We start from the raw sequence: 25,835 nt of genomic DNA, 5'->3' as shown, positions 1-25,835 counted from the left end.
GCTCTGGCCGTTCGGGGGTGTCCAAACTTTTGACCCGTGGCTCCATTACACACAGTACTGGGGGGCCGGGGTGTCCAAACTTTTGACCCATGGCTCCATTACACACAGTACTTGGGGGCCGGGGTGTCCAAACTTTTGACCTAATGCTGTTTTATCTCATAGCTGCTCCATACACTCACAGTACTGGAGTTCTAGCTACCTGTCCTTCGATCTAGCTGCCGTCCTCCGATTGGCCCCATTCATTCCAATGGGGCCACTTCGTACGACAATCGTACGAAATCCGTACGTCGTAACTTTTCGTAACGCATATTTTCGGAAAGAGCTCAATAAGTTCTACAGGTCCTCAATTGGTTTCATCTTCGTATTTCAAAAATTGCGACGTCCACGGGCGTGCAAAGTTCTGCCCATTCATTTTCAATGGGCAAAAAAACGCGTACTTACGAAGTTTTTACAAAAAACGTAAGTCCGATCGGAAAGCTGTATACAAGCCCACCATTCCCGATATGGACGCACGTTTTCTCTTTTGAACGAAGTCGATATTTCGAAAACTGCGGCACTAGTTAACCGGACAAAAAACAGGTGGAATAATAATAATAATAAGAAGAAGAAGAAGAAGAAGAAGAAGAAGAATAAGACTTAAGAAGATCAATACTGTGATTGCATTACTGCAATCACACTAACTAGATTGCAGTTCCTGCAGAAACTGCGAGTGTGATTGCAGTGCTGGCTGGTATCTGCTAAGGTGTTGCTAGGTGGTTGCTAAGGTGTTGCTAGGTGGTTGCTAAGGTGTTGCTATGATATCCGGGGTGGTTGCTAAGGTGTTGCTAGGTGGTTGCTAGGTGGTTGCTAAGGTGTTGCTAGGCGGTTGCTAAGGTGTTGCTATGGTATCCGGGGTGGTTGCTAAGGTGTTGCTAGGTGGTTGCTAGGTGGTTGCTAAGGTGTTGCTAGGCGGTTGCTAAGGTGTTGCTATGGTATCCGGGGTGGTTGCTAAGGTGTTCCTAGGTGGTTGCTAGGTGGTTGCTAGGGTGTTGCTAGGCGGTTGCTAAGGTGTTGCTATGGTATCCGGGGTGGTTGCTAAGGTGTTGCTAGGTGGTTGCTAGGGTGTTTCTAGGCGGTTGCTAAGGTGTTGCTATGGTATCCGGGGTGGTTGCTAAGGTGTTGCTAGGTGGTTGCTAGGTGGTTGCTAGGGTGTTGCTAGGCGGTTGCTAAGGTGTTGCTATGGTATCCGGGGTGGTTGCTAAGGTGTTGCTAGGTGGTTGCTAGGTGGTTGCTAAGGTGTTGCTAGGCGGTTGCTAAGGTGTTGCTATGGTATCCGGGGTGGTTGCTAAGGTGTTGCTAGGTGGTTGCTAGGGTGTTGCTAGGCGGTTGCTAAGGTGTTGCTATGGTATCCGGGGTGGTTGCTAAGGTGTTGTTAGGTGGTTGCTAGGTGGTTGCTAGGGTGTTGCTAGGCGGTTGCTAAGGTGTTGCTATGGTATCCGGGGTGGTTGCTAAGGTGTTGCTAGGTGGTTGCTAGGGTGTTGCTAGGCGGTTGCTAGGCGGTTGCTAAGGTGTTGCTATGGTATCCGGGGTGGTTGCTAAGGTGTTGCTAGGTGGTTGCTAGGTGGTTGCTATGTGGTTGCTAGGGTGTTGCTAGGCGGTTGCTAAGGTGTTGCTATGGTATCCGGGGTGGTTGCTAAGGTGTTGCTAGATGGTTGCTAGGTGGTTGCTATGGTGTTGCTAGGCAGTTGCTAAGGTGTTGCTATGGTATCCAGGGTGGTTGCTAAGGTGTTGCTAAGTGGTTGGTAGGTCACTACTAAGCAGTTGCTAGGTGGTTGCTAAGGTGTTGCTATGGTATCCAGGGTGGTTGCTATGGTGTTTCTAAGTGGTTGCTAGGTGATGTATATGCATAAATTTGATTAAATGGTGTTTGCACGTTGCTACGCAACGTGCAAATACATCAATCAGCTATGCACGCTAGGTTGCTCTGGCCGTTCGGGGGTGTCCAAACTTTTGACCCGTGGCTCCATTACACACAGTACTGGGGGGCCGGGGTGTCCAAACTTTTGACCCATGGCTCCATTACACACAGTACTGGGGGGCCGGGGTGTCCAAACTTTTGACCTAATGCTGTTTTATCCCATAGCTGCTCCATTACACACAGTACTGGAGTTCTAGCTACCTGTCCTTCGATCTAGCTGCCGTCCTCCGATTGGCCCCATTCATTCCAATGGGGCCACTTCGTACGACAATCGTACGAAATACGTACGTCGTAACTTTTCGTAACGCATATTTTCGGAAAGAGCTCAATAAGTTCTACAGGTCCTCAATTGGTTTCATCTTCGTATTTCAAAAATTGCGACGTCCACGGGCGTGCAAAGTTCTGCCCATTCATTTTCAATGGTCAAAAAAACGCGTACTTACGAAGTTTTTACGAAAAACGTAAGTCCGATCGGAAAGCTGTATACAAGCCCACCATTCCCGATATGGACGCACGTTTTCTCTTTTGAACGAAGTCGATATTTCGAAAACTGCGGCACTAGTTAACCGGACAAAAAACAGGTGGAACTAGATTGCAGTTCCTACAGAAACTGCGAGTGTGATTGCAGTGCTGGCTGGTATCTACTATGGTGTTGCTAAGGTGTTGCTAAGTGGTTGCTAAGGTGTGGCTATGGTATCCGGGGTGGTTGCTAAGGTGTTGCTAAGTGGTTGCTAGGTGGTTGCTAAGGTGTTGCTAGGCGGTTGCTAAGGTGTTGCTAGGTGGTTGCTAGGTGGTTGCTAAGGTGTTGCTAGGCGGTTGCTAGGTGGTTGCTAAGGTGTAGCTAGGCGGTTGCTAAGGTGTTGCTAGGTGGTTGCTAAGGTGTTGCTAGGCGGTTGCTAAGGTGTTGCTATGGTATCCGGGGTGGTTGCTAAGGTGTTGCTAGGTGGTTGCTAGGGTGTTGCTAGGCGGTTGCTAAGGTGTTGCTATGGTATCCGGGGTGGTTGCTACGGTGTTGCTAGGTGGTTGCTAGGTGGTTGCTAGGCGGTTGCTAAGGTGTTGCTATGGTATCCGGGGTGGTTGCTAAGGTGTTGCTAGGCGGTTGCTAAGGTGTTGCTATGGTATCCGGGGTGGTTGCTAAGGTGTTGCTAGGTGGTTGCTAGGTGGTTGCTAAGGTGTTGCTAGGCGGTTGCTAAGGTGTTGCTATGGTATCCGGGGTGGTTGCTAAGGTGTTGCTAGGTGGTTGCTAAGGTGTTGCTAGGCGGTTACTAAGGTGTTGCTATGGTATCCGGGGTGGTTGCTAAGGTGTTGCTAAGTGGTTGCTAGGTGGTTGCTAAGGTGTTGCTAGGCGGTTGCTAAGGTGTTGCTATGGTATCCGGGGTGGTTGCTAAGGTGTTGCTAGGCGGTTGCTAAGGTGTTGCTATGGTATCCGGGGTGGTTGCTAAGGTGTTGCTAGGTGGTTGCTAGGGTGTTGCTAGGCGGTTGCTAAGGTGTTGCTATCGTATCCGGGGTGGTTGCTAAGGTGTTGCTAGGTGGTTGCTAGGTGGTTGCTAGGGTGTTGCTATGGTATCTCGGGTGGTTGCTAAGGTGTTGCTAGGTAGTTGCTAGGTGGTTGCTAAGGTGTTGCTAGGCGGTTGCTAAGGTGTTGCTATGGTATCCGGGGTGGTTGCTAAGGTGTTGCTAGGTGGTTGCTAGGTGGTTGCTAGGGTGTTGCTAGGCGGTTGCTAAGGTGTTGCTATGGTATCCGGGGTGGTTGCTAAGGTGTTGCTAGGTGGTTGCTAGGTGGTTGCTAAGGTGTTGCTAGGCGGTTGCTAAGGTGTTGCTATGGTATCCGGGGTAGTTGCTAAGGTGTTGCTAGGTGGTTGCTAAGGTGTTGCTAGGCGGTTGCTAAGGTGTTGCTATGGTATCCGGGGTGGTTGCTAAGGTGTTGCTAGGTGGTTGCTAGGTGGTTGCTAGGGTGTTGCTAGGCGGTTGCTAAGGTGTTGCTATGGTATCCGGGGTGGTTGCTAGGTGGTTGCTAAGGTGTTGCTAGGCGGTTGCTAAGGTGTTGCTATGGTATCTGTGGTGGTTGCTAAGGTGTTGCTAGGTGGTTGCTAAGGTGTTGCTATGGTATCTGTGGTGGTTGTTATGGTGTTTCTAGGTGGTTGCTAGGTGATGTATATGCATAAATTAGATTAAATGGTGTTTGCACGTTGCTACGCAACGTGCAAATACATCAATCAGCTATGCACGCTAGGTTGCTCTGGCCATTCGGGGGTGTCCAAACTTTTGACCAATAGCTGCTTTATCCAATAGCTCCTCCGTACACTCACTATACTGGTGAACTGGCTCGGGGGGCCGGGGTGTCCAAACTTTTGACCAATAGCTGCTTTATCCAATAGCTCCTCCATACACTCACTATACTTGTGAACTGGCTGGGGGGGCCAGGGTGTCCAAACTTTTGACCTAATGCTGTTTTATCCCATAGCTGCTCGATACACTCACAGTACTGGAGTTCTAGCTACCTGTCCTTCGATCTAGCTGCCGTCCTCCGATTGGCCCCATTCATTCCAATGGGGCCACTTCGTACGACATTCGTACGAAATCCGTACGTCGTAACTTTTCGTAACGCATATTTTCGGAAAGAGCTCAATAAGTTCTACAGGTCCTCAATTGGTTTCATCTTAGTATTTCAAAAATTGCGACGTCCACGGGCGTGCAAAGTTCTGCCCATTCATTTTCAATGGGCAAAAAAACGCGTACTTACGAAGTTTTTACGAAAAACGTAAGTCCGATCGGAAAGCTGTATACAAGCCCACCATTCCCGATAAGGACGCACGTTTTCTCTTTTGAACGAAGTCGATATTTCGAAAACTGCGGCACTAGTTAACCGGACAAAAAACAGGTGGAATAATAATAATAACTAGATTGCAGTTCCTACAGAAACTGCGAGTGTGATTGCAGAGCTGACCGGGGTACCCAAACTTTTGACCAGTTGCTCCATTACACACAGTACTGGGGCACTGGGGTGTCCAAACTTTTGACCCGTGGCTCCATTACACAGTACTGGGGCTCTGGGGTGTCCAAACTTTTGACCCGTGGCTCCATTACACACAGTGCTGGGGCTCTGGGGTGTCCAAACTTTTGACCCGTGACTCCATTACACACAGTGCTGGGGCTCTGGGGTGTCCAAACTTTTGACCCGCAGCTCCATTACACACAGTGCTGGGGCTCTGGGGTGTCCAAACTTTTGACCCGTGGCTCCATTACACACAGTACTGGGCTCTGGGGTGTCCAAACTTTTGACCCGTGGCTCCATTACACACAGTGCTGGGGCTCTGGGGTGTCCAAACTTTTGACCCGTGGCTCCATTACACACAGTGCTGGGGCTCTGGGGTGTCCAAACTTTTGACCCGTGGCTCCATTACACACAGTACTGGGGGGCCGGGGTGTCCAAACTTTTGACCTAATGCTGTTTTATCCCATAGCTGCTCCATTACACACAGTACTGGAGTTCTAGCTACCTGTCCTTCGATCTAGCTGCCGTCCTCCGATTTGCCCCATTCATTCCAATGGGGCCACTTCGTACGACAATCGTACGAAATCCGTACGACGTAACTTTTCGTAACGCATATTTTCGGAAAGAGCTCAATAAGTTCTACAGGTCCTCAATTGGTTTCATCTTCGTATTTCAAAAATTGCGACGTCCACGGGCGTGCAAAGTTCTGCCCATTCATTTTCAATGGGCAAAAAAACGCGTACTTACGAAGTTTTTACGAAAAACGTAAGTCCGATCGGAAAGCTGTATACAAGCCCACCATTCCCGATATGGACGCACGTTTTCTCTTTTGAACGAAGTCGATATTTCGAAAACTGCGGCACTAGTTAACCGGACAAAAAACAGGTGGAATAATAATAATAACTAGATTGCAGTTCCTACAGAAACTGCGAGTGTGATTGCAGTGCTGGCTGGTATCTGCTATGGTGTTGCTAAGGTGTTGCTAAGTGGTTGCTAAGGTGTGGCTATGGTATCCGGGGTGGTTGCTAAGGTGTTGCTAAGTGGTTGCTAGGTGGTTGCTAAGGTGTTGCTAGGCGGTTGCTAAGGTGTTGCTATGGTATCTGGGGTGGTTGCTAAGGTGTTGCTAGGTGGTTGCTAAGGTGTTGCTAGGCGGTTGCTAAGGTGTTGCTATGGTATCCAGGGTGGTTGCTAAGGTGTTGCTAGGTGGTTGCTAGGTGGTTGCTAAGGTGTTGCTAGGCGGTTGCTAAGGTGTTGCTATGGTATCCGGGGTGGTTGCTAAGGTGTTGCTAGGTGGTTGCTAGGTGGTTGCTAAGGTGTTGCTAGGCGGTTGCTAAGGTGTTGCTATGGTATCCGGGGTGGTTGCTAAGGTGTTGCTAGGTGGTTGCTAGGGTGTTGCTATGGTATCCGGGGTGGTTGCTAAGGTGTTGCTAGGTGGTTGCTAGGTGGTTGCTAGGGTGTTGCTAGGCGGTTGCTAAGGTGTTGCTATGGTATCCGGGGTGGTTGCTAAGGTGTTGCTAGGTGGTTGCTAAGGTGTTGCTAGGTGGTTGCTAAGGTGTTGCTATGGTATCCGGGGTGGTTGCTAAGGTGTTGCTAGGTGGTTGCTAAGGTGTTGCTAGGCGGTTGCTAAGGTGTTGCTATGGTATCCGGGGTGGTTGCTAAGGTGTTGCTAGGTGGTTGCTAGGGTGTTGCTAGGCGGTTGCTAAGGTGTTGCTATGGTATCCGGGATGGTTGCTAAGGTGTTGCTAGGTGGTTGCTAGGGTGTTGCTAGGCGGTTGCTAAGGTGTTGCTATGGTATCCGGGGTGGTTGCTAAGGTGTTGCTAGGTGGTTGCTAGGTGGTTGCTAGGGTGTTGCTAGGCGGTTGCTAAGGTGTTGCTATGGTATCCGGGGTGGTTGCTAAGGTGTTGCTAGGTGGTTGCTAGGTGGTTGCTAGGGTGTTGCTAGGCGGTTGCTAAGGTGTTGCTATGGTATCCGGGGTGGTTGCTAAGGTGTTGCTAGGTGGTTGCTAGGTGGTTGCTAGGGTGTTGCTAGGCGGTTGCTAAGGTGTTGCTATGGTATCCGGGGTGGTTGCTAAGGTGTTGCTAGGTGGTTGCTAGGTGGTTGCTAGGGTGTTGCTAGGCGGTTGCTAAGGTGTTGCTATGGTATCCGGGGTGTTTGCTAAGGTGTTGCTAGGTGGTTGCTAGGTGGTTGCTAGGGTGTTGCTAGGCGGTTGCTAAGGTGTTGCTATGGTATCCGGGGTGGTTGCTAAGGTGTTGCTAGGTGGTTGCTAGGTGGTTGCTAGGGTGTTGCTAGGGGGTTGCTAAGGTGTTGCTATGGTATCTGGGGTGGTTGCTAAGGTGTTGCTAGATGGTTGCTAGGTGGTTGCTATGGTGTTGCTAGGCGGTTGCTAAGGTGTTGCTATGGTATCCGGGGTGGTTGCTATGGTGTTTCTAGGTGGTTGCTAGGTGATGTATATGCATAAATTTGATTAAATGGTGTTTGCACGTTGCTACGCAACGTGCAAATACATCAATCAGCTATGCACGCTAGGTTGCTCTGGCCGTTCGGGGGTGTCCAAACTTTTGACCCGTGGCTCCATTACACACAGTACTGGGGGGCCGGGGTGTCCAAACTTTTGACCCGTGGCTCCATTACACACAGTACTGGGGGGGGGCCGGGGTGTCCAAACTTTTGACCTAACGCTGATTTATCCCATAGCTGCTCCATTACACACAGTACTGGAGTTCTAGCTACCTGTCCTTCGATCTAGCTGCCGTCCTCCGATTGGCCCCATTCATTCCAATGGGGCCACTTCGTACGACATTCGTACGAAATCCGTACGTCGTAACTTTTCGTAACGCATATTTTCGGAAAGAGCTCAATAAGTTCTACAGGTCCTCAATTGGTTTCATCTTAGTATTTCAAAAATTGCGACGTCCACGGGCGTGCAAAGTTCTGCCCATTCATTTTCAATGGGCAAAAAAACGCGTACTTACGAAGTTTTTACGAAAAACGTAAGTCCGATCGGAAAGCTGTATACAAGCCCACCATTCCCGATATGGACGCACGTTTTCTCTTTTGAACGAAGTCGATATTTCGAAAACTGCGGCACTAGTTAACCGGACAAAAAACAGGTGGAATAATAATAATAACTAGATTGCAGTTCCTACAGAAACTGCGAGTGTGATTGCAGTGCTGGCTGGTATCTGCTATGGTGTTGCTAAGGTGTTGCTATGGTATCCGGGGTGGTTGCTAAGGTGTTGCTAGGTGGTTGCTAAGGTGTTGCTAGGCGGTTGCTAAGGTGTTGCTATGGTATCCGGGGTGGTTGCTAAGGTGTTGCTAGGTGGTTGCTAGGTGGTTGCTAGGGTGTTGCTAGGCGGTTGCTAAGGTGTTGCTATGGTATCTTGGGTGGTTGCTAAGGTGTTGCTAGGTGGTTGCTAGGTAGTTGCTAGGGTGTTGCTAGGCGGTTGCTAAGGTGTTGCTATGGTATCCGGGGTGGTTGCTAAGGTGTTGCTAGGTGGTTGCTAGGTGGTTGCTAGGGTGTTGCTAGGCGGTTGCTAAGGTGTTGCTATGGTATCCGGGGTGGTTGCTAAGGTGTTGCTATGGTATCCGGGGTGGTTGCTAAGGTGTTGCTAGGTGGTTGCTAAGGTGTTGCTAGGCGGTTGCTAAGGTGTTGCTATGGTATCTGGGGTGGTTGCTAAGGTGTTGCTAGGTGGTTGCTAGGTGGTTGCTAGGGTGTTGCTAGGCGGTTGCTAAGGTGTTGCTATGGTATCCGGGGTGGTTGCTAAGGTGTTGCTAGGTGGTTGCTAGGTGGTTGCTAGGGTGTTGCTAGGCGGTTACTAAGGTGTTGCTATGGTATCCGGGGTGGTTGCTAAGGTGTTGCTAGGTGGTTGCTAGGGTGTTGCTAGGCGGTTGCTAGGTGGTTGCTAAGGTGTTGCTATGGTATCCGGGGTGGTTGCTAAGGTGTTGCTAGGTGGTTGCTAGGTGGTTGCTAGGGTGTTGCTAGGCGGTTGCTAAGGTGTTGCTATGGTATCCGGGGTGGTTGCTAAGGTGTTGCTAAGTGGTTGGTAGGTGGTTGCTAAGGTGTTGCTAGGCGGTTGCTAAGGTGTTGCTATGGTATCCGGGGTGGTTGCTAAGGTGTTGCTAGGTGGTTGCTAGGGTGTTGCTAGGCGGTTGCTAAGGTGTTGCTATGGTATCCGGGGTGGTTGCTAAGGTGTTGCTATGGTATCCGGGGTGGTTGCTAAGGTGTTGCTAGGTGGTTGCTAAGGTGTTGCTAGGCGGTTGCTAAGGTGTTGCTATGGTATCTGGGGTGGTTGCTAAGGTGTTGCTAGGTGGTTGCTAGGTGGTTGCTAGGGTGTTGCTAGGCGGTTGCTAAGGTGTTGCTATGGTATCCGGGGTGGTTGCTAAGGTGTTGCTAGTTGGTTGCTAGGTGGTTGCTAGGGTGTTGCTAGGCGGTTACTAAGGTGTTGCTATGGTATCCGGGGTGGTTGCTAAGGTGTTGCTAGGTGGTTGCTAGGTGGTTGCTAGGGTGTTGCTAGGCGGTTGCTAGGTGGTTGCTAAGGTGTTGCTATGGTATCCGGGGTGGTTGCTAAAGTGTTGCTAGGTGGTTGCTAGGTGGTTGCTAGGGTGTTGCTAGGCGGTTGCTAAGGTGTTGCTATGGTATCCGGGGTGGTTGCTAAGGTGTTGCTAAGTGGTTGGTAGGTGGTTGCTAAGGTGTTGCTAGGCGGTTGCTAAGGTGTTGCTATGGTATCTGGGGTGGTTACTAAGGTGTTGCTAGGTGGTTGCTAGGTGGTTGCTAAGGTGTTGCCAGGCGGTTGCTAAGGTGTTGCTATGGTATCTGGGGTGGTTGCTAAGGTGTTGCTAGGTGGTTGCTAGGTGGTTGCTAGGGTGTTGCTAGGCGGTTGCTAAGGTGTTGCTATGGTATCCGGGATGGTTGCCAAGGTGTTGCTAGGTGGTTGCTAGGTGGTTGCTAGGGTGTTGCTAGGCGGTTGCTAAGGTGTTGCTATGGTATCCGGGGTGGTTGCTATGGTGTTTCTAGGTGGTTGCTAGGTGATGTATATGCATCAATTAGATTAAATGGTGTTTGCACGTTGCTACGCAACGTGCAAATACATCAATCAGCTATGCACGCTAGGTTGCTCTGGCCGTTCGGGGGTGTCCAAACTTTTGACCCGTGGCTCCATTACACACAGTACTGGGGGGCCGGGGTGTCCAAACTTTTGACCCATGGCTCCATTACACACAGTACTGGGGGGGGGCCGGGGTGTCCAAACTTTTGACCTAACGCTGATTTATCCCATAGCTGCTCCATACACTCACAGTACTGGAGTTCTAGCTACCTGTCCTTCGATCTAGCTGCCGTCCTCCGATTGGCCCCATTCATTCCAATGGGGCCACTTCGTACGACATTCGTACGAAATCCGTACGTCGTAACTTTTCGTAACGCATATTTTCGGAAAGAGCTCAATAAGTTCTACAGGTCCTCAATTGGTTTCATCTTCGTATTTCAAAAATTGCGACGTCCACGGGCGTGCAAAGTTCTGCCAATTCATTTTCAATGGTCAAAAAAACGCGTACTTACGAAGTTTTTACGAAAAACGTAAGTCCGATCGGAAAGCTGTATACAAGCCCACCATTCCCGATATGGACGCACGTTTTCTCTTTTGAACGAAGTCGATATTTCGAAAACTGCGGCACTAGTTAACCGGACAAAAAACAGGTGGAATAATAATAATAATAATAATAATAATAATAATAATAATAATAATAATAAGAATAAGACTTAAGAAGAACAATACTGTGATTGCATTACTGCAATCACACTAATAATAATAACTAGATTGCAGTTCCTACAGAAACTGCGAGTGTGATTGCAGTGCTGGCTGGTATCTGCTATGGTGTTGCTAAGGTGTTGCTAAGTGGTTGCTAAGGTGTGGCTATGGTATCCGGGGTGGTTGCTAAGGTGTTGCTAAGTGGTTGCTAGGTGGTTGCTAAGGTGTTGCTAGGCGGTTGCTAAGGTGTTGCTATGGTATCTGGGGTGGTTGCTAAGGTGTTGCTAGGTGGTTGCTAAGGTGTTGCTAGGCGGTTGCTAAGGTGTTGCTATGGTATCCAGGGTGGTTGCTAAGGTGTTGCTAGGTGGTTGCTAGGTGGTTGCTAAGGTGTTGCTAGGCGGTTGCTAAGGTGTTGCTATGGTATCCGGGGTGGTTGCTAAGGTGTTGCTAGGTGGTTGCTAGGTGGTTGCTAAGGTGTTGCTAGGCGGTTGCTAAGGTGTTGCTATGGTATCCGGGGTGGTTGCTAAGGTGTTGCTAGGTGGTTGCTAGGGTGTTGCTATGGTATCCGGGGTGGTTGCTAAGGTGTTGCTAGGTGGTTGCTAGGTGGTTGCTAGGGTGTTGCTAGGCGGTTGCTAAGGTGTTGCTATGGTATCCGGGGTGGTTGCTAAGGTGTTGCTAAGTGGTTGCTAAGGTGTTGCTAGGCGGTTGCTAAGGTGTTGCTATGGTATCCGGGGTGGTTGCTAAGGTGTTGCTAGGTGGTTGCTAAGGTGTTGCTAGGCGGTTGCTAAGGTGTTGCTATGGTATCCGGGGTGGTTGCTAAGGTGTTGCTAGGTGGTTGCTAGGGTGTTGCTAGGCGGTTGCTAAGGTGTTGCTATGGTATCCGGGGTGGTTGCTAAGGTGTTGCTAGGTGGTTGCTAGGGTGTTGCTAGGCGGTTGCTAAGGTGTTGCTATGGTATCCGGGGTGGTTGCTAAGGTGTTGCTAGGTGGTTGCTAGGTGGTTGCTAGGGTGTTGCTAGGCGGTTGCTAAGGTGTTGCTATGGTATCCGGGGTGGTTGCTAAGGTGTTGCTAGGTGGTTGCTAGGTGGTTGCTAGGGTGTTGCTAGGCGGTTGCTAAGGTGTTGCTATGGTATCCGGGGTGGTTGCTAAGGTGTTGCTAGGTGGTTGCTAGGTGGTTGCTAGGGTGTTGCTAGGCGGTTGCTAAGGTGTTGCTATGGTATCCGGGGTGGTTGCTAAGGTGTTGCTAGGTGGTTGCTAGGTGGTTGCTAGGGTGTTGCTAGGCGGTTGCTAAGGTGTTGCTATGGTATCCGGGGTGTTTGCTAAGGTGTTGCTAGGTGGTTGCTAGGTGGTTGCTAGGGTGTTGCTAGGCGGTTGCTAAGGTGTTGCTATGGTATCCGCGGTGGTTGCTAAGGTGTTGCTAGGTGGTTGCTAGGTGGTTGCTAGGGTGTTGCTAGGGGGTTGCTAAGGTGTTGCTATGGTATCTGGGGTGGTTGCTAAGGTGTTGCTAGATGGTTGCTAGGTGGTTGCTAGGGTGTTGCTAGGCGGTTGCTAAGGTGTTGCTATGGTATCCGGGGTGGTTGCTAAGGTGTTGCTAGGTGGTTGCTAGGGTGTTTCTAGGCGGTTGCTAAGGTGTTGCTATGGTATCCGGGGTGGTTGCTAAGGTGTTCCTAGGTGGTTGCTAGGTGGTTGCTAAGGTGTTGCTAGGCGGTTGCTAAGGTGTTGCTATGGTATCCGGGGTGGTTGCTAAGGTGTTGCTAGGGTGTTGCTAGGCGGTTGCTAAGGTGTTGCTATGGTATCCGGGGTGGTTGCTAAGGTGTTGCTATGGTATCCGGGGTGGTTGCTAAGGTGTTGCTAGGTGGTTGCTAAGGTGTTGCTAGGCGGTTGCTAAGGTGTTGCTATGGTATCTGGGGTGGTTGCTAAGGTGTTGCTAGGTGGTTGCTAGGGTGTTGCTAGGCGGTTGCTAAGGTGTTGCTATGGTATCCGGGGTGGTTGCTAAGGTGTTGCTAGGTGGTTGCTAGGTGGTTGCTAGGGTGTTGCTAGGCGGTTACTAAGGTGTTGCTATGGTATCCGGGGTGGTTGCTAAGGTGTTGCTAGGTGGTTGCTAGGTGGTTGCTAGGGTGTTGCTAGGCGGTTGCTAGGTGGTTGCTAAGGTGTTGCTATGGTATCCGGGGTGGTTGCTAAGGTGTTGCTAGGTGGTTGCTAGGTGGTTGCTAGGGTGTTGCTAGGCGGTTGCTAAGGTGTTGCTATGGTATCCGGGGTGGTTACTAAGGTGTTGCTAAGTGGTTGGTAGGTGGTTGCTAAGGTGTTGCCAGGCGGTTGCTAAGGTGTTGCTATGGTATCTGGGGTGGTTGCTAAGGTGTTGCTAGGTGGTTGCTAGGTGGTTGCTAGGGTGTTGCTAGGCGGTTGCTAAGGTGTTGCTATGGTATCCGGGATGGTTGCCAAGGTGTTGCTAGGTGGTTGCTAGGGTGTTGCTAGGCGGTTGCTAAGGTGTTGCTATGGTATCCGGGGTGGTTGCTATGGTGTTTCTAGGTGGTTGCTAGGTGATGTATATGCATCAATTAGATTAAATGGTGTTTGCACGTTGCTACGCAACGTGCAAATACATCAATCAGCTATGCACGCTAGGTTGCTCTGGCCGTTCGGGGGTGTCCAAACTTTTGACCCGTGGCTCCATTACACACAGTACTGGGGGGCCGGGGTGTCCAAACTTTTGACCCATGGCTCCATTACACACAGTACTGGTGGGGGGCCGGGGTGTCCAAACTTTTGACCTAACGCTGATTTATCCCATAGCTGCTCCATACACTCACAGTACTGGAGTTCTAGCTACCTGTCCTTCGATCTAGCTGCCGTCCTCCGATTGGCCCCATTCATTCCAATGGGGCCACTTCGTACGACATTCGTACGAAATCCGTACGTCGTAACTTTTCGTAACGCATATTTTCGGAAAGAGCTCAATAAGTTCTACAGGTCCTCAATTGGTTTCATCTTCGTATTTCAAAAATTGCGACGTCCACGGGCGTGCAAAGTTCTGCCCATTCATTTTCAATGGTCAAAAAAACGCGTACTTACGAAGTTTTTACGAAAAACGTAAGTCCGATCGGAAAGCTGTATACAAGCCCACCATTCCCGATATGGACGCACGTTTTCTCTTTTGAACGAAGTCGATATTTCGAAAACTGCGGCACTAGTTAACCGGACAAAAAACAGGTGGAATAATAATAATAATAATAATAATAATAATAATAATAATAATAATAATAAGAATAAGACTTAAGAAGAACAATACTGTGATTGCATTACTGCAATCACACTAATAATAAAAATAATAATAAGAAGAAGAATAAGACTTAAGAAGAACAGTACTGTGATTGCATTACTGCAATCACACTAATAATAATAATAAGAAGAAGAAGAAGAATAAGACTTAAGAAGAACAATACTGTGATTGCATTACTGCAATCACACTAATAATAAGAAGAAGAAGAAGAAGAATAAGACTTAAGAAGAACAATACTGTGATTGCATTACTGCAATCACACTAATAATAATAATAATAAGAATAAGACTTAAGAAGAACAATACTGTGATTGCATTACTGCAATCACACTAATAATAAGAAGAAGAAGAAGAAGAAGAAGAATAAGACTTAAGAAGATCAATACTGTGATTGCATTACTGCAATCACACTAATTAGTTTTTTTTGTTATTTATCCTTTTTTGTTAAGTACACAAAACTCCACATGTGTTCATTCATAGTTTTGATGCCTTCAGTGAGAATCTACAATGTAAGTAGTCTTGAAAATAAAGAAAGTGCATTGAAAAAGAGAAGTGTGTCCAAACTTTTGGCCTGTACTGTATTTCTGCTCAAAGTGGTACAAAGGGCTCGTCCGAGTTAATCTAGCCTTCCTGTTAGCTCCAACCTGTACAACCCATCCATTCTTCATTGAACTGTCTTATCAACAAAGCACGTCCATCTCCTTGGGTTTTTCTTAAAAGCTCAGAAGTACTACAATATCAGCAGTTCTACAAATACTCAAACTAGCTTCTCTGGCATCAACAATTATTAGTGCCAGACTCAAAAATAACATAATAAATCACATTTTCTTCAATTCAATATAATTAAAAATGCATGAATGAGTAGAATTTACAGACGTGCCTAATAAAGTGTCTTTTCAGCCTTCATAAAAGTGGGTCATTCAGGATTTGTTTCAGACAGTTTGACTCAGTGTGTCTGGTGTATTATGTTTCCTGTCTCATTCTGGCTCATGCTGTCAATGGCCCGAGGTGAGACGATCCTGAAATAGCCACATTAGTGTCAAATAAAGAAAGACACTTTCAGAAAGACAGAAATACAACACACTAAATTACACTCTTTAAATCCTTTAGAAATCAGTTTGGCCCATGCATGAAACAGACCCAATGTAGCCATTTTGGGGTCAAAATTACCCAATTAGTTTGAAAACACAAATATATCTTTCTATAGTAAGTTAATAAACTAGTTTCAAATGGCTCATCCGCGCTCCGAGTATCTCGCGGCTGAGGCCCCGCGCTCCGAGACCCCCGCGGCTCATCCGCGCTCCGAGAATCCTCCGGGTGAGGCGTCGCGCTCCGAGAATCCTGCGGCCGAGACGGCGCGCTCCGAGAATCCCGCGGCCGAGACGCCGCGCTCCGAGTATCTCGCGGCTGAGGCTCCGCGCTCCGAGTATCTCGCGGCTGAGGCTCCGCGCTCCGAGACCCCCGCGGCTGAGGCTCCGCGCTCCGAGACCCCCGCGGCTCATCCGCGCTCCGAGAAGCTCGCGGCTGAGGCTCCGCGCTCCGAGACCCCCGCGGCTCATCCGCGCTCCGAGAAGCTTGCGGCTGAGGCTCCGCGCTCCGAGACCCCCGCTGCTCATCCGCGCTCCGAGAAGCTCACGGCTGAGGCTCCGCGCTCTGACACCCCCGCAGCTCATCTGCGCTCCGAGAAGCTTGTGGATGAGGCTCCACGCTGCCTTTGCCCCCAGTACTGTTGCTGGTCCTGGGCACCCTCCTGTGTTTTTGGTCCCCCTGTCTCTCCCTGTCCTGGTCCCCGTATCTGTGTTCGTTCATGTTCCTGTCCCCTTAGGTTTTTCTGTTCCTGTCCCCATCACTGTGCTAGTTTCCGTCCCTGTAAGTGTATTTGTCCCGGTTCTCTCGTCCACAGTCCAGTCTCTGTCCCAGTCTAACGTCCAACCCCCTGTCCAGTCTTTCGTCCAGTCTCCAACCCCCTGTCCAGTCTTTCGTCCAGTCTCCGTCCCCTGTCCAGTCTTTGTTCGTGTCCCCTGCCCTGCCTGCATCCCTGCCCGATGTACAGCCCTCTGTCCAGTCTCAGTTCTCGTCCCCTGTCCGGTCTCTGCTTTTCCCACCTCCCCAGTCTCCATTCCAGTCCCAGTCTGTGTCCCCTGTCCTGCCCAATATCCAGTCTCCATTTGTGTCTAGTGTCCAGTCTAACGTCCAATGTCCGTTCACATCCTTAGTCCAGTCCCCTGTTCGATCTCCAGTCCAGTCCCCTTTGTTGTCTAGGGTCCAGTCTGTGTTTCAGTTTCCTGTCCCGTCCTTTGGCCAGTCTCCTCTCGTCTGTGCTCAGTCTTAGTCTTGTTTGGTATCCTGTTGTGTTTTCCACCCCCTCTTGCCCGGCTCCTGGGGTTCTGTTTTTTACGCGCCCCGGGAGTTGCGCGTTAAAGGGGGGGTTCTGTCAGGTCTTTAGTCTGTCTGCTTCTTATGTCTGTGTTATTCTCAGGTCTGTGTTTCATTCCCAGTGTTTTTCCACTCACCTGTGTTCATTTGTAGCTCCGCCCCTTCGTCCCAGGTGTTTCCTGTTCCCTGTGTGTGCACCTCTATTTAAGGTCCGTGTTCCATTTCCCCGGGGTCGATCCATGTACGTTTATCGTCTGTCAGTGCTCCATGTTTTCCCCAGTTTCCTCAGTCCAGTTTTCAGTAAATCCCTGTGTATTTTGTATCTTTTTTCGTTAATAAATCCCTTTTTGTTTGCATTTGCGTCCGCCTCCGCGTCCTCCCTGCACCCGCACCTGACAGTTTGATGGTTTTGCACGTTTTAAACTAAATTCCATTCCAGGGATCCAGAGAAAAAAATTTTGAAATTGTCATGTTAAAGAAAATATATGTATTTTGTATAAAATAGCCTTTTTTCTCATTTCATTTTCTCATTTTCATAACTGAAAATCATATTCAAATACATAGTTGGGATTTGTGGCGTAGATGAACATGTTTTCATCAACAGTTATGAAGCATTCCTATAGTAATGTTGTCACTTCAGGGTGAAATTTCATTCAGAAAGTGTCCTCTAGTGAGCAGCAGTGGAATGTAAATGACTTGTGTTAACCTTGTGTTCAGTGGTTAGGGTTTGGGTTAATCTGCACGGTGCTTAGTGTTTTCTGGCTGATACCAGACTGACTGGTTTCTGTATGTATGTTTATATTGAGTATGGATGAAAGGCATGGCAAAGCCATATTTGGATGTGGTTTCGAACAGGAAGTAAGTTCAGCTTTCAGCCCTGTCAATAGAACAGTTATTTACCCTCTTGATGTTAATGTGCAGGGTGAATAAAGACCTCTATTGCCATTTTAGGAGAGAACTACTGCTTGTTATGTGGGCATTCCTGTTTCTCCTTGTTTAAATAAAGTTGCCAAATGGGACTAGGACTTATTATGTTATTGAGCAAATTAATACTGTCAGGAATCAATAGTTATATTGACCTCTGTAATATAAGTTTCCAACATTTAGAAATTACAATTTAGAGACAACTTATAGATGCAATTTAAAGTCAGTATGACTCGACTAAATTAAGTAAATAAAACTGTGATTTAAAGCTCACCTTCCGTCGTTTTTTCTTTCATTTTAAAATGTCTAGTTGTGGTCTCTAGTATGAATGAATGACATGTGAGCCGTTTTTGTAAAAAAAAAAGTGCTCAGGTGTCTCTGTATAGCTCTTTTTTAATGGACTGTTTTAGGGGTGTGTCCAAAATGACCGGATTCCAGCTGTGCTCATGAATATTCATACATGCAAACAGCATGCAAATATCTCTCCTCTGATTGGCTAGGAGCACTGCGACGCCCCTCTGCCGCTCTGCCCCTCACTGCCTCCCACCTCCTAACTGATGAGCGGTGATGTTGCGTCGCTTCAGCTCCGCCTCTGGGAGTTTCTCGAGCCAAGGTGGGCTGGTCTGTGAGTTTCTGCCTACGTAGGCAGAAAGATAATTCAAAATTCACCCGTTTTTCGGAGGGGGGGAGGGGGGATTTCTTTGCTTAGCTCCTGCAGACAATGGGGGCTGCAAAACAGTTTAATGTGCAGGTGTACACATTCAACTCGGAGAGACCTACTGTATTCCACAAAAAACAAGAAAAATCGGATTTTCGTGGAAGGTGAGCTTTAAGTAGACCTAAATAGTAACCATTAAATAAGCACAACTTAAATATAGCTTTTGCAATGCAAACTTTTTCCCACATTTTAGGAAGTAAAATTAACTTATAAAATTGTACAGTGTAAAATATAATTGTATGTACTTTAAAAACAGATGAGAATATTATAAATTAATTTATCACTTTTGAGGCATAATATATTCTGAACATTAATTCGATTAACTAAATAATATCTCCATATTAGTTCATCTTACAAGGCTTATTGTTGAAACTATGTAAACTCACTCCATCTTGTGCTTCGAAGAGCTTTAATGAGACATGTAGAGGACGGAGAACTTGCAGTAGCTTCGTCAACAAACACACACACACACACACACACACACACACACACACACACACACACACACACACACACATTTACATAAGACCAGAAGGCTCCAGGTAGGAGATGAAAAGAAGCAATGCCTCCTTAAGCACCATGTGGTAAGATAAGGATCTCTCCTCTGTATGGGAAAGCACGTAGCTCTTGGCGCACATGTGTTTTCCATCTAATACATACACATCTAAGTTTGACACACACACACACAGATGTTTTTATATCATTTCAGGATATATTCAATGGGGGGGAAAAAAAAAAAACATAATGTCCATTATTTTGACTGTGGCAAGAATGTTGGTGCCAGACAAGCTGGTTTGAGTTTTTTAGAACTGCTGATCTCCTGGGATTTTCAGCACAAAATTCGATGTGAGAAGTCAACAGGCAATGGCCATACTGGTTTGAGCTAAAAGCAAACAGGCCACCGTAGCTCAGGTAATGACTTTGTGCACATTTGGACAAGCAGCATGGGTTACTGCAGCAGAAGACCACTTCAGAATTCTACTTCTGTCAGCCAAGAACAGAAAGGTGAGGCTGCAGTGGCCACAGGCTCATCAAAATTGGACAGTTAGACAGGAAAACTGGAAGAAAAAAGGGTACCACTTTAAAATAAGACTACCTTTATAAAGGCTTTATAAATGGTTTACAATTAGTTTATTAATGGTTAATAATTAGGTTGTAAATGCCTTAAAAACATTAATAATCAGTTATAACACATACGTAGAGAGGGCAACAATATAGATGGCTGTGGGTTCACTATTTGGCAAACAACAGGTCATTGTTGCCCTTTTTACATATGTATTATAACTGATTATTAATGATTTTAAGGCATTTGCAACCTAATTAGTAACCATTAATAAACTAATTGTAAACCATGTATGAACCCTTTATAAAGATAGTCTTATTTTAAAGTGGTACCGAAAGGATGGTCTAAAATAAGGTGAGATAAGATAATCCTTTGTTAGTTCATCATCGGGAAATTCAGGGTCACAGCAGCAAAAGGACAGCGAGGCACACAAAGGTAACAAAGTAGGACTACATCAATATTTTAGTAGAGCACTTGTACTTTTACTCAAGTCTTGGCCTCTATTTTGTACATGTCTGATTGATTATAATGATAATACACATTGTTATGGTGAGTAAATATTAAATTCTGCATCCTGTAAGTGTGTGTACAGTATTTTTGGACTTATAAGGCACACTATCAATAAATGTCTATTTTCTGGTCTATTTTCATACACAAGGATTACTGGATTAAAATGCACAGTTTAAGAGACACTATAAGGGTCTTCTAATTCAGCAGGTCTCACTGCTAAGTGGTGGTGAGGGGGGTAGCTAAGTTAGGTAAAGCTAAGCTAAGTAAACAAAACTGTAATACAAAAGCCTTTTTTTCAAGTCAAACGAGCACTGAATGTAAAAACTGTTTATTTGGGTGAGTAAAACACTTCGGTTTATCTACATTAGACTTAGATTATCACATTTCTACAGCACTAAGGCTAGAGCATTAGCAACTAACCGCTCCAGCAGTGCTAGGCAGGGTTAGGAGCAGACTACAGGCAGCTAATACTCCCGTCTGATTGGGGAAATAGTGTGCACAGTTAGCGGGTAATGCTAATGCTACTCCAGCAGTGCTAGCCAGGGTTAGGAGCAGGCTACAGGCTGATAATACTCCCCTCTGATTGGGGAAATAGCGGTTAGCAGCTAATGCTATTCCAACTAATCTGAAACTCCTGAATAACACTGCAGTTTGGTGGAGTGGCTTTACTGCTCCTTACAACCTGACTGGTGAAATTCATGAATAAGATGCACTGGATTAAGGCGTGCTGTATTTTAAGTGTGAATGAGAGTATTTCCTATTGGAATCAGTGCTGGTTATATAGTCTAAAGTCTGGTTTATACGTTCTCTTCAAGTCAACGCAGAGTCGACACCATAGCCAATGCACGTAGCCTATGCTATATTGAGCGTTCATATTTGTGTGTTTATGTCACTGTGTCACTTTGCAGTTTAACTGCAAAAGCAAGAATGTGTAGATAGGAACAATGGGCTTGGTGGACCAATCACAGCGTCAGGTCTACTATATAGAGTGTGCGTCAGGCTTCTATGTTTGGAACTAGTAGGTTATGACATACATTTGACGGAGAAGCATAAATTGGTCTTAAATGGAAAGAAGTACCTGCAGCAACGTTCCTTCATACACCTCGGATGTAGCAGCTGGTCACTTAAGCCACATGCATAGGGTGAGAGTCATGCTCCAGCATTAATTTCTGCTGATTTGCAGAGATTGTACTGTCAGAATGCCACAGCCAATTTGAGTATTGTTGCTGACCATGTGCATCCCTTTTTAACCACAGTAATTTCTTCGATTGACTACCTCCAGCATGATAATCTAACATATAACATTGAGGAAGTCACCCTATATTGATTAAATGAACATGACAATGAGTTCACCGATCTTATTGACCTTCCCAGTCATTGGATCTGAATCCAGCATCCAGTAACACCTTTGGGATGTGTTAGAAAAAAAAAATTCTCTGCAGAAAAATGCTGCAGCAATTGTGTGAAGCAGTCCAGTTAACATGGTCCAAAGTCTCAAAGAAGTTTTCAACGTCTTGTGAAAGTCATGCCACAGAGAACTTAGTATTTGTTTAATATTGCTGATCAATTGCATGGTGAGTCTGTAAGTATGTAATTATTGCTGTCAGAGCAAACTCTTTTAGTCTAAATGGAAATTGATCGGAGCCATTGTCCAAGCACAGTGTATCATCAAAACAACAATTTAGAATGTCCTGAAAACTGGTGTTTTAACAATCAGATTGAATGAAAGAATAAAGCTTCACTTTAATGGTGCCTTTCACAAACCCACTCTCTACATACAATCCATGGTAAACACAATCTGATTTTTGGGATATCTAGATTGTGTACAGACAGATTTTTTAAGAAATCAAGAAATCAGATTTGTGCAAACCGGATCCAAACTACATTTAAAAGTGGTTTGAAATGTAATTACTGTTGTATATTCACGTTAAATAATACCACAAAGATTGAGTCAACACCTGCTCTTTATTTGCTGACTGTAACAACACAGCATCTTCTAGAAGCGCTTAACACATCACTAGGGTGCAGATGCAAGCTGATTGGTTACAACTTTGGCTTTGATTATCCAATCAAAATACAAATTAAGTTGCCTCCAAATAAAAAAAAATATGAAAAACCCCAGAAAGCCATTTCTTACATATAAAAAAATATATTTTTCACAGCTTTCTCTTTAACATTTTTGTTTATTTTTTCAAAAACCTTTGTAAAGCCAATAGATTTAATCAGGTGGCTTTACATGGCTCCTTGGCCTACCACTTAATAAGCTGGCCATATTAGCTTAAGCATGCATGATAGATCCATTTTCAGACACATTGTGAGAACCTCATTCATCAATTTCTGTTCTAGGTCCTTTGTGAAGATCTCTGGGGACCCTTTTAGACCCATCATTTCTGGAGTATTTACAATGTCACATGACACCTGGTTAGACTCTTTTGAATCATCGAACATAAGTAAAGTGATTGAAGCCTCACATAAATCAGTAGAGATGTCTGTACTGATAACCTAATTTACATGCCTCTTGTAGATTTTCCCATACAACTTCACCAAGGAAGTAACAGGACCCAGCACTTTCACTATGCAGCCTGGTAGCCACTTAACACTCTTCCCCTCCCCTGTGGTTTTAAACCAATACCTGTTGCTTGGGCAGGAAGTGCCTACCAGTCTTTTTTTTCCTGCAGTGCATCTTTTTTCCCCAGCATAAAGGAAATTGTGAATGCAACTACTTCCCCCTCCCCCAGTGCTCTTTTTACATTTTGCATTAAACGTTCTGCATTTGAAGCAGAATGAAAAGCTGAACTTTGAAATTCCTTTGATGTAAATTGGGGTCTGTTATCCAAAACTACTTAGTCGGAAAGACCCCAGGTAGCAAAGTACCCTCTCAGCATTTAGCTGTGTGGTCTTATCTGCAGTAGTACTAAACATTAATGCAAACTCAAGCTAGAGAGTAACTGTTAGTAATCACCAGGAAATGATGCTTTCCTTTTTGTGCAGAATCTAAATGGATCCTTTGTCATGGCCTTTTTGGACAGTTCTACTGGTGAACAGGAGCTTTAGCTGGCTGATTTCTGCCTGGCTGACATGTCTGACAGGTACTGACGCAAGCCTGTATGTCTGAATCCATTACATTACATTACATTACATTACATTTGGCAGACGCTTTTGTCCAAAGCGACTTACAATCCAGATGTGGCCACCAAAAATGGCTACAGGCTAAAGCTTTCACCTTGACAATTCCTGGATGACTTGAAGGCAATTCTCTCAGCATTTGATCGTAACACTTTAGGTACAATTACTCGCAACCCCCACAGCACACATCTTTTACTGTCACGAATGACCCAGACAGGGAGATGAGGAGACGGACACAAGTGCAGGTAAGAACAAAATAAATAATTTATTAAATAAATAACAAAGGTCAACAAAAGAAACAAGTAAACAAGAAATAAAGAAATAAACAAGAAACGGAGGTGAGAAAACTAACAAACAAACAGGGAGGCTAATAAACGAGAAACTAAACAGAGCTAATAACAAAAACAAACAAACTAGAGAATATAATAATAAACAGGGAATATATACAAGGGAAGGACTAGAAATAAACAATGAAATAAACAAGAAGCTAAGCTAGACAAGGGAAAACTAAACTAAGCAGGGCAAGGGAGAAAAACAATGGATAAAAACAGGGAACTAGAAATAAACAGAGAAAAACACGGAATAAGGAGCAAGGGAAACAAACTAGGAATAAACACGGAACTAGGGCTTTAGCAACACAGAAACGCGGAGAGACAGACAACAGGGGTTAGTGCAAAGACCGACGAGAGACAAGTGGCACAGGGGATCTATTTAACCAAACAGGAAACACACTAGGAGTGGAAACACATGGGGAAAGGGGCGGAGCTACAAATGAGACATGTGGTGGAAAACTACTGAGACAGGAGACACAGAGGAGCACAGGTCACGTGGGGAAAACACAGAGAGACATGAGACAAGGCCAGGACGTGACATCTACTGTCAGTCAAGTGTTTCTCAAAAAAATATTGTTTAAATTCTTCCTCAAGTAATCTGTTTTGGTCAGCTGTTTACGGTAGAAAAAAATGTGTTTTACCCTGGATAATAATAATAATAATAATAATAATAATAATAGTAATAATATTTTACACTGGATCAAACTTGATGTTTCTAGCAATCTCTGCTAAGGATATGGGCGCCATGTCCAAAAAAGATTTAAAAAAATGGATTAAATTTAGGGCTCTCAATGTTTAGGGGTTAATGAGATAATGCATCAGCATTACCATGTTGCAAGGAAGACTTGTACTGTATGTACTTATATTGATATGTGGCTAGAATAAAAAAAAACATCATGGCAGTCTAGCAGCAGCTAAAAAAGGACCCCTGGTTTTTGGTCCTAGGATAAGTCCTTGAATAGAATCCTTGAATCTGCAGTTAGTTGGTGCATGCCCTCTTCTCAGGCCTTGGTGACACTAGCTAAGGGCATGACTCACTCGCCTCGATTCACTCTAAAAAGCTCCAAACTGTCTCTGTTTCATTCGCTGCAGACACACATGGTAGCAGTGCATTCGAAATGATTTGTTATATCAAGCAGTTTTTGTCCATGACAGTCCCGCATCACTGACGCCATGCAACAATTTGCTACACAGATCCTTGCTCATAGTTCCACACACAAACTGATCTCTCAGCTCGTCTCTAAGGTTATCTCCGAATTCACAGGTGCGAGCTAGTCCCTTCAAAACAGCGATGAATTTGGCAAGTAATTCCCCCACATATTGTTTGCGATTATGGAAAGCGCTCTCTGCCAGCACATTCGTCTTTGGTGTGTAAAAGTCCTGCAGCCCCTTTAGCAAGTCTTTAGCAACTATTCTAGGCTCTTTTTTATTTTATTGGCAAGTAAAAATTGCTGCAGCATTTCTTCATAGTTTTCAAAAGACTCCACGGTCTCGTCAAACACTAATCCAGTTTCGCTGGTATAGTGCCATGTCTCTTTGTCATATCTTTACTGTTTCTTCTCGATAGTTCACAGTCAAAACAGGTAACTACCCACCGCACATAAAGGCAGACAATTCTATCCTCATCACCAGAAGCTGTTGTGTATTAACATTAAATAACACCACAACGCCTTATTAGGATCTTCACTAATTTAGGATCTTAATTTAATACCTTTCACATCATTATTGCACATCAGATTTTTTGTGCACCCTCAAGGTTTGAGAAAAAAATGAATAAAAAAATGAGTGAACCAGTAAGAATGCTACAGAATGACACAATACAGTCTGAAAGAACTGAAAGTTCAAAGTCTTTAAAAAAGTTGTTATTTTGAAACTATGAGTTTTTTGCTTGACAGTGGCAATATGTAATTACCTATATATCATTATAATGTGGCTCTTGAAGGTCATAGTGGCTTTGAGACAGCTGCTGCTGAAGTGCTCTTCAATTAGAGCTCTCTGAAATGACTGGCCTCACTTCAAATCAATTCAGACTGGCCAAGAAAGGAAACTTGTTAGCTGCAGTTGTTCAGCTTAAAATGACTAAATCAATTTGTCTTCCTGCAATTATCGTATATGTCATTAACAGGAAAATTATATCAGAAGCAGAAGCTGTGTCTTGTAGCCTGTCCACTTTACAGACTGCAGCCTTACTAACCGAGAATGCTATTGCATCAGTTCCTCAGACAAAGTGAACTTTACTCTCTAATAAGCGATAGCTTCTACTACCTTTTATCTGCTCGACTTCCGGCAGCGACCGTAGACTGTACGGTGGTGACCTACAGTGGCACTTAACCGTAAATAGCACTGACTGGAAATACCTTGCTGCTTGAAATGTTGGTAAATATAGTAATTCTGAGAGTTGCGGTGCCTTTCCTCGAATTTGTTTTCAGCAAAACGGATGAGTGTAATATTTTGCCCTCATGTGGAGAAGTGTGTCTATAAACAGTGTGATGATTTTCGCACCCTGCATCCGCGTGTGAAACGTGCCTTCAGTGAGAACAAGTGATGCTTGAGGATTTTTTGGGACTTGCCACTATTGCTGTTATAATGAAAATACATATTGCACACAGCAAAAAGTTTAGGATTATAAAGCTCAACATTCTTTGAGGTAAAATCAACACTTTCAAAATAGTTTAGCATTTAACACCTTGTCAGCGTTTCTCTTTTAACTTCAGCAGTGTTTATTTAACTCCCGAAATTGTTAAGCTATCACTGAAAAGAAGATTAGTCTGATGACTTTTGTTTTTCACAATACAGGATAAAACGGCCTT

This window comes from Astyanax mexicanus, chromosome 5 (assembly GCF_023375975.1).
Source record: "Astyanax mexicanus isolate ESR-SI-001 chromosome 5, AstMex3_surface, whole genome shotgun sequence".
Taxonomy (NCBI): Eukaryota; Metazoa; Chordata; class Actinopteri; order Characiformes; family Acestrorhamphidae; genus Astyanax; species Astyanax mexicanus.
Note: the sequence above shows the minus strand (reverse complement) of the source record.